The following is a 9,387-nucleotide window of genomic DNA, read 5'->3' as shown; positions in this document are numbered from 1 at the left end:
CATGCAAGTGGCCAGAGGCAGTAGATCAGCTGGGCAGAGCTGCCCACTCTGGTGTCCCCTCCCAGCCCTGCCTCCTGGGCTCTCTGCGGTAGGAATAGTCAGTCATCCCCACTACATTCCTGCTTTTTCATGGCAGCCCTGTTGGGAAAGGGAGAGGACTAGGAATTTGGTGTCCACCAGAGACCCCAGGGGTGTTGGAGCAGTTCTCATGCAGAAGTGCCCTGGTGGCAAGCACCACTTAAGCCTGGAAGGAGACCATCTCCCCGTGGGGGGTGAGAGGCCCACACCTGCACGTGGTTGCAATAGCTCACACTCCAGTTCCCCCGTCAGAACAAGTATCCCCTCCTCAGGGTGGGGGCAAGGGCTGAACTCTAGAGCACCACTATACAGTCAGGAAAAAGGGGGTAAGAAAAGGGTGGAGTGAGGGTGCTACCTTCAAACCTTTCCCTGTCACCCCTGGGCCATGATGGTGAGTGCTAGTGGAGTGCCAGGAATACTGAACAACCAAAAGGCAATCCGCATGTGCAGGTCCTGTAAGGAATGTGTGCGACTGTGGCCATGGAGACAGATTTCTCTCATAACATGTGCTTTGTAGGCTAAGTAGGCTTGCTGTTGTTGGAGGCAGAAAGACAATGAGTCACTTGTGTCCTCAGACACTGAGTGTGCAATTGGTTCTAGAATTTCAGAGTGACCTGGTGTAACTTAAAGGCGAGATGCCCTTAAAATTCATGCCAACCCATCTCTCCTGATCTGCGGGTGCCTTTTACAAGGCCCTGTTCCATCAGAACCCAGTACAGCACTAAACTCATGTTTTTTTTTTTCCAGAATAAACTCTCTAATGCTGCCTGAGTACATAGAGGTGGGTTTTCTTAGATCATTTTTGGGGAGGTGGTGTATACAGAAGCTAACAGCCTTCCTGTAGTTGCTGACAGTAACTTTCAACCTGCTTCTTACCTGGGTAGTACGGTGTAATGAGCCTGGTACTCAGCCGAGCTCTCTGGCTATGGCTTGAACTACCTGGAGTCAAAGTTGAGCTCTACCTCTTAACTAATCTGAGGATGCATCGGTTTCTTCATCTGAGAAGTAGGGATAATAATGAAAACTGTCTCAGAAGCCTGAGAGACCCTGAGGTGTGGGCTTCACCTTTTCTTCACACCTGTAAATGTTCAATCACTGTTCACCAAAGGAATGGAGATTTGTTGGTGCTGTAGCATAAGACTGTTTACATTACTTGGTAAATTTTATCCTGATCAAAGTCAATAGAAGTTTGTTATGCTTTAAGTAAGTCCTGAGCTTCAAACTGCCTGAACCCTGTGTGGGGTGTTAATTTCAACTTCTGGCCCCACAAGACTCCTCGGAACCAAATGGCCTTTGTCAAGCAGTTTGTATAAAGGGACTTCATTCAGAGCCTTGTTGAATTAACTGGGGCTTCCTTTAAATAAAGGCTTGTTTTTAGAAGCCTTCTTTTTCTAACAAGGAAAAGAACACAATGGATTCCAAGTAATCTACAGTCCTCATCACAGCTTGTCACAAACACCTGGCGTATCTTTTCAGACCAGAGTGAAAACAGACACACGCTTACTACCTTGCTAACTTCAGGGCACAGCCTTGGCCTGATGCTCCAAAAGCATTTGCTGACAAACTTCCTCTCACTACACAGTTATTTCCTGGAAGAGTAGCAAAAGTTGTTCTTAATCGACAATATGGCTTTGGTTACTGCTGAAGTTAAGTGAAAATGCCATTGCTACCAATTAGTAATCTAAAAAAGCTTTAGAAATTACTTTTTTTCTTTTTAAAGAAAAAAAAAATCTCTTTTTGTGGGCCTCCCTGCCCACAAAAAGATATTTTCCCTTTCTTGGCTGATCAACATGGGAAGTGATTTATTGGTAAAGTTGATTTCCGCAGAGGTAGAACTCAGGAAGCCCATCAACATGTTGCTTATTTTAACCAAAAGTCAACTTCATAATGTTGTCTGGGCAATATTTACTGGGTCCTTCAAAAAAGCAATTGTGCCCAACAGCAAGGAGAGTGAAGGCCCTGATAGAATATACAAAGACACCAGCATTGGGGGTTGCACATAACAAAGGAATAGCTCAAATACTTTTAAAAATATTCTAGAAGGCAAGACACAAGGGCATGCTTTAGGAGAAGACAGGAATGTAATTTGGGAGGGGGGAAGTCATATTGGAACTACCCATCTCCTTTAAAAATCACTGAACAAACAAGGCAGCATTCAACTTCACTTACTGACTTTACATTGTTTATACACAATAGCTTCGCTCAAATCCAAGAAGCAAAGATGGGACTCTCATGTTGTTTATTTAGAAAAATAATTGCATGGACACTCAGGTGATCCACCTCAGTCTGGCAGGTTTTCTTGGGAGGAGTCTCTGTTACTTAGAAGAGGACCAATTTGACACTGATTCAGATGGTCTGGATGGCAATTTTGATTTATTTTGGGGATTGAACCCAGAGCCTCACCCTATGGTAGGCAGGCACTCTTCTACTGAGCTACATCCTCAGCCCTCTTGATACCAATTTTAAAAGGCAACTCATAGAGATTCAGTCTTTTCCTCAGACTGCTTCTTGATCCAACCAGAAATTTTACCAGCTTTTTTTGTGTGTGTGCATAATTTGTATGGCAGTTTCACCCAAATGGACCTCAACTGCGTCACCATTTCCACAAGAAGGTTAAGGACCTCATCTACATAGACAATTAAGTCAAATTCTTGGGCATCTGCAATAGTTCCCAGAATGTTCCCACGAATGTTGACATGTGTTCTAAAACCCTAAGATCAGTTTAAGACATTGCACAAAAAAAAAAAAAAAAATGAATGTTGTAAGAGGAAGATATCATCAGTTTGCATTCTGAGCCACCTCTTCAGGGAAACCAGTGGAAATTGAGCTATCAGGTTTTTCTGTCCCTCTGGAACCTGAGGGTCACTTGAAAACCACGGGCCTTTACTTTCCTAAAATGAAAGACAGTTCAAGAAAATAATGCTTTGCTTTCCAGCTGAGCACTCCTTCTAGAATAGAATTTAATACAATTGATAACCATGCTGCCAAATTTTCTCATGTAAAGTGGGACATTTCTTGCCTTTTGTCAAAATGAGAAAATAAATGTGAAAAGCTGAATTATCTTCAAATTAATTTTATCTTATTCTCAACTACGTAATATGGGTCAAAGAACTGAAAAAAATATAAAAGATATATGGTGAAAATTTTCACTCCCACCCCGCTGCTCCCCCACCCCACCCCCCCTTCCTTCCTCTCACCCCAGGTAAGTACTTTTATTCCCTTATGGTATATCTTTCTCAATTTTCTTTATGCAAATACAAGTAGTGAATATATATGCTTATTTTTTTTTCTTTCTGGGACAAAAACATACTATATACACTGTTCCGCATATTGTTTTGTTGTTATTGTTGTTTTTCACTTACTAATTAGTGTGTCTTAGGGAACTTTAAAAATCAGTACATAGATTTGGAGAGTTTCTTCAACCATTTTAAAAACACAGAATATTTCATTTGTATAGCTACATCACAGTTTATTTAGCCAGTCTCCAATTGATTGACACATGGATCAATTCCAATTACTCACTGTGGCATTCCATGTAACGCCACAGTGAGTAACCATGACATTTTTTTACTGTACAATGGTATCTGTAGGAAAAATTCCCAAAAATGGGACGGTAAATCAAAGGGAACTCATATTTGAAATTTTTTAAATATTTATCTTTTAGTTATAGGTGGCCACAACATCTTTATTTAATTTTTATGTGGTGCTGAGGATCGAACCCAGTGCCTCATGCATGCTAGGAGAGTGCTCTACCTTTGAGCCACAACCCCAGTCCATATTTGACATTTTGACAGATATTTCCAAATTGCTCTCCTGGGAAGTTGTACCAACATGCCTTGCCAAGACAGAGTGATTTGGAATTGATAAGTAAAAATTATACTTAGGAAATTTCATTTTGTATTACACTTCCTATAGGTGAGGTTGAGCATATTTTCATGTGTTAAAGGGTCATCTATATTTACTTCTCTATAAACTTTTCAGAATTACAACTTCTACTTTTTCAAAATCTGCCCATTTATCTATTGGATTTTAGGTGGTTTAGATTTCTAATCAGTTGATTTCTAATCTACAATGTGAGTTACAAATTTTTTGTGTGTGTTTATCTCCCAGTTTTTACCATTCAGATTTTTTTATTTGAACTAAATTTGATTAATAGTTTCTGTTCAGATCTGTTAATTTTTAGTTTTAGGAAGGTCCACCTACCCTAAAGTTGTAAAGCAATGTGCTCTTGTTATTTTCTAGTTCTTTTGTGGGTTTTGTTATGTTAAATCTTCAACACTTGAGGAGTTAGTCTTGATAAGCGATGTAAACATTATTTATTTAAACATTATTTATTTTACACATGGTTACCCAGTTGTTGCAACACCATTTGTTAAAAAGCCCAACTGGTTTGACATATTACTTTTTACTAAATTCCTGCATGTATTTAGTTTCATTTCTGGATTTTCTCTTCTATTCTCTTGGTCTTTTGTGTGCCAGCATTACATGGTTTTAATTTTGATATTTTAGATATGTTTGATGTTTCTGCAAATATTGTGATAGAATAAAATGTTTCATAACCTAGTCCTTTAAAGCAAAAAAAAAAAAAAAGTTACACCTTGCTGTCTTTTTGAGGAATTTGGAAAGTCTCATCTGGGTGGTTCTGGCTCATTCAGAACCAGTATTATTTGACCATTATTGTCAAAGAGTAACTGAAAGTGGAACAGTTACTTGGAGGGGACAAGAGAGGGGCTAGAGTTGGCCAAGCTTCTCTTTCTCTTCATGCCTGGAGGCTTTTTCAGTGTGGTCTTTCTGCATAAGCTATTTTGAGCTTCCCCACAGCATGGCAGCTTTAGAGAAGTCAGACCTTTTACGTGGCAGCTCCAGGTTGTGAGAGTGTTGTGGCCAATTTGGAAAACTATGGTCCAACACATTTTATTTTCTGATAGGGATAGAGCACCAGTAATTGACCTCTTCCAGAGTATTCCTGGCTATTTTTTTGCCAGAAGAAAACTCTGCTTTCAAATTAGAAACCTTACACTTGAAGTGAGTTCACTTATAATCATGTGCTAATGTTTTATCATTTTCATAATATACATTTAGCTCTAAATATGGGTAAGTTCTTACTTTCTTCTTTACCTTCTTTTCTTTGTACTAGGGATTAAACCCAGGCGCCCATCCATAGTAAGCACTCACTCTACCATTGAGCCATACCTACCAGTTCCCATATGTGATTCATTTCTGAAAATGGATGTGTGTGTGTGTGTGTGTGTATGTGTGTGTGTGTGTGTGTGTTAAATCAAACAATAGGCATAAATGTTGTATGTATTTAGTGGAGGGGTGGGGGAGAAGGTAGGTTCTCAGATAAAAAAAAAGCCTTGTCCCTGATCCATGTGGTAATGGATTAAAGTTGGAGATGTCCTTATGAACTCATGTTCAGCTTATATAAATACAAATAATTACACATAGAAATATTTATAGATATGTGTATATGTGTATTAGTATACACACGTGTATTTCCTTGACTTGTCAGCTGAGAGAACCTAGAAACAATGACACTCCAGTATCAATGAGCACAGCAGCAGCCCAGAGTGTGGTTTCTAGTACCATTCTCAAATGAAGGAAACCAGGGCTCCTTGGAAAGATGGCTGATTCCCAGGACTAGAATGGGAAATATGCAAGATGAGTCTGGAGTATCTTATTAATGCCAAGAAGTAAGGAAGTGCTAAAGAATAAACAAGAACAACAAACTATATTTGTAGGGAAGGGGACGTCAATGGGACACAAGAGCCAACTGAATTAACAGAACTGGAACAATTTGAGCAACAAAATAAACTAGCTTTGGATTATAACCCAAAGTATGAAATAAATATCTGTGAGCCTGCAGTGATATAAATAAATAATAAACTAAATAAACAAGTGGGTGAAAAGAGAGGTAAATCTGGCTTTCAGAAAAAATGAATAATTTATGGAGCAACTTCACCTTCAAAAGAGGGAAGCATAAATCCCAGTCCTTAAATGTGTGTTGTATATGGTGACTTTCTCCAAAAAGTACAGTATGGAAAAGGAGGGACAAAAAAAAAGTAATTTTACAGTGGAGAAACCTGACCACTACTACCTCAGCCAAGTGACCAAGGTCAACATCAACACTGGGTTGCTACTCTGTGCCTTTCATATTATGGGATGAAAATGGCACTTTGCCTCTGTGTTCTTCCTCCCATCAGTCTAATCATGAGGAAAATTCCAGTAGAAGGTCATCCTATAAAATATTTGACTAGTGCTCCTTAAAACTGTCAGGTCATCAAAGCAAGGAAATCCTGTGAAACTCACAGCCAAGAAGAATCTAAGGAGACATGATAACTAAATTTAACATGATATCCATGAATTGGATGTTGGAACAAAAAAGAGGCAGAGAAAAACTGAAAAAAATCTACTAAACAAGTGACTTTAGTTATTAATAATAATTATTAGTTAATAATAATATTGGTTCATTAATTGTAGCAAATTTGCCACACTATAAGGTAAGATGTTAATAACAGGAGAACCTGGGTGTGGGATACCGTGGAACTCTCTATATATTATCTTCTCAATTTTTCTGTAAATTTAAAATTATTTTAAAAATAAAGTGTATTTAATTTTTTTAAAAAGCACCTTCAGTTCAAGAGAACAAGATTCACAGGAGCCTGTGGCTGTGGCCATGGGCCATGCCAGCCATTGCCTCTTCTCCCAGTGTTCTGTTGTTAACACTGAAGAAGCTGAGCCGGGCACTATCAGCCATATCCATGACACCTATACAGAGTCAGGGTGAAAGTTTAAGCACTTCCTTATTTAAGTCTGGCACAAGGGGAAGGGATATTTCTCCTAGGACCACCATTACTAGAAGTACAAACTCAGTGGGCCTTAGCCAGTCAATCCTTGTCCCTCCATAGTGAGCTCCCACCTAGTCTCCTACCCATTCCCCAGCATGGTCTGCTTTTCCCTCTTTCCCCCACATTCTCCCCACCCTCCATTCACTGAGGAAGGACAGTTACAGAGATCAGAGGAAAGGTGGGGAACAGTCCAACATGGAGAAAAGCAGCTCTATCCCCACATAAGTAAGCATAGTTTGGAGCCTTCCAAGCGCTGGAATCAAGTGGGACTCACACTGGTCATAGCAGGCAAAGAAGGCCAGTACCACCACCCTAACACCATCATGATTTTAGAGGAGGCCTGTCTTTCCCATCACCACCTCAAAAAAAAAAAAAAAAGCTAGAAACCACTCTCTAGGAAAGATGGACTTCCACCTTGAGAGAGTTTAAGAGTCTTATATATTGTCATAGACAATGTGCAGATAGTACATAAGTCAGGAAAGTCTGTGTTGGGAATGCCCAGTGCAGAGTCCCTTCACCATATGTCTTATATGGCTGCATCTGTGTGTTGTGCATGGTAAAGGGGAAAAGGGGAATAACTGCATAGAGGCACCTACCAAACTTGAACTTCACTGAACTTCCTCATCTCCTGTGATCTTCACTTCCTTGCCAATTACCCTGCCCCACCATGGACTCTTTAATAATCCAGAAATGCAAGGATTCTCCCCAAATTCAAACTTCAACTATGACTTCAGCCATCTATCCCCACAACCCTCTCTCTCTTACTCCATTAGACTAGTGCTACTCAAAATGTAGCCCTGCACTGGTCTGAGAAGTGTTACAATGAGACCTGGGCTAAATCTCAGAATAGCATTCAGAAACTTTTATAGCAATCTGACCTTCCTGCAACAGCCAAGTGCATGATCAGCAGAATTGTACAGACCATATCAGGTATTAAAGAATTCACACAAGAAGTGCAGTATGTGGGCTGGGGTTGTGGCTCAGTGATAGAGCACTTGCCTTGCATGTGTGAGGTACTAAGTTCAATTCTCAGCACCACATATAAATAAATGAATAAAATAAAGGTCCATCAACAACTACAAAATAAATTTAAAAAAAAAGAAGTGCAGCATGTGACAGTAGTTGCCTGCTAGGGACATATAGCAGGACTACATGCTGGTCAATATAAATTGAGAACATGCATTAAATGGCCTTTCTACCACTCCTAGCTTCAACCTTTAAGCTGGTGTTTCTTACTCCTCCCAATTCAGGAAAAGCAACTCCTCTCCAAGAGAAATACTTCTGAATCCAGACTTTTATGTCCTTCCCAACCTAAATCACCAGAGAGCACCTCCATGAATGTTCACACCATTTATTTCAATCTAGAATGAATCCCCTTCTAATTCAGGCTGTTGCTCTTCAGAGTGGGAAAGGATCCTTTCTCTGGGATCATGGAAACAAAATTCTCTTCAAAGAAGATCCATGCCTTTCCCTGTTATAAATAGAACATAACAAACACACAGTTATTATTAATTTTTTTACCAAATATTTATTGAGAGACAATTGTTGCCAGTGATGTCAATCATTTGCAGTTGTGGTCCTTGCCCACATGGAGTTCTCAATTCAAAAGGAAACATTGGATGGACCTTACAAGGAAGTTGAAGGTTATTTATGAACATAAAGGAGAAGTACAGGAAGCCATGAAAGAGTGTAAACCTCACTGAAGATGTAACACATGGTGCAGCTGGGCATTGCATGGAGGTGAGCAGATAGGAGTGGTGTAATGGAGAGGTCCCTGGGGGAGGTAGAGTTTCCCTTCAAAATGGAAAGCAGAAGCACAGCTTCTGTGATTCTAACATTTTTTCTTAGACTGAACGTGTTAGTCAACTTTCCGTTGCTATGACAAAATACCTGAGATAATCACTTATAAGGAGAGAAGATTTATTTTGGCTCACACTTTCAGAGGTTTTAGTCCATGGTCACTTGACTCCATTATTCTGGGCTTATAATGAGGCAGAACCTCATGACAGAGAGCATGGGTGGAGCAAAAATGCTCAACTCATGGCAGCCAGAAAGCAAAAGTGGGGGGATTGGGGTCCCTTTGTATACTTTAAGGACATACCCCCAATCTACTTCCTCCAACTAGGTCCCACCTCCTAAAGTCTCACCGCCTCCCAAGATCACCATCAGCCAAGGACAAAGGTTTCAGCACATCATTATCACATTCAGAAATAAAAATAGTACAGAGTTTTGCCTCCTTATAGCCACATCAGATCCTTTTGGTACTTCCCTATGCCTCTGAAGCTGTTATTCTGGAACTTATACCCCAAAAAGAAACACCACTCCCAAGGAAGCTCAATATGGGTCAGACATTATCACGAGATTTGCTAAATCATAAACTCAGGGATGAGGATGTGGCTCAGTGGTAGAGTGCTCGCCTGTCATGTGCAAGGTCCTGGGTTCAATCCCCAGCATCAAAACA

General features: G+C 40.1%; 1 non-coding gene across 1 annotated transcript; it reads left to right on the top strand.

The window, feature by feature from the left end:
• Positions 1-9,315: 9,315 nt before the first annotated feature.
• Trnad-guc (transfer RNA aspartic acid (anticodon GUC)) lies at positions 9,316-9,387 on the top strand. Its single transcript has one exon. It is a non-coding gene; the product is annotated as a tRNA-Asp (tRNA).

The sequence above is a fragment of the Callospermophilus lateralis genome, chromosome 7 (genome assembly GCF_048772815.1).
Source record: "Callospermophilus lateralis isolate mCalLat2 chromosome 7, mCalLat2.hap1, whole genome shotgun sequence".
Taxonomy (NCBI): Eukaryota; Metazoa; Chordata; class Mammalia; order Rodentia; family Sciuridae; genus Callospermophilus; species Callospermophilus lateralis.
This window is presented reverse-complemented; position numbering and strand designations above follow the sequence as displayed.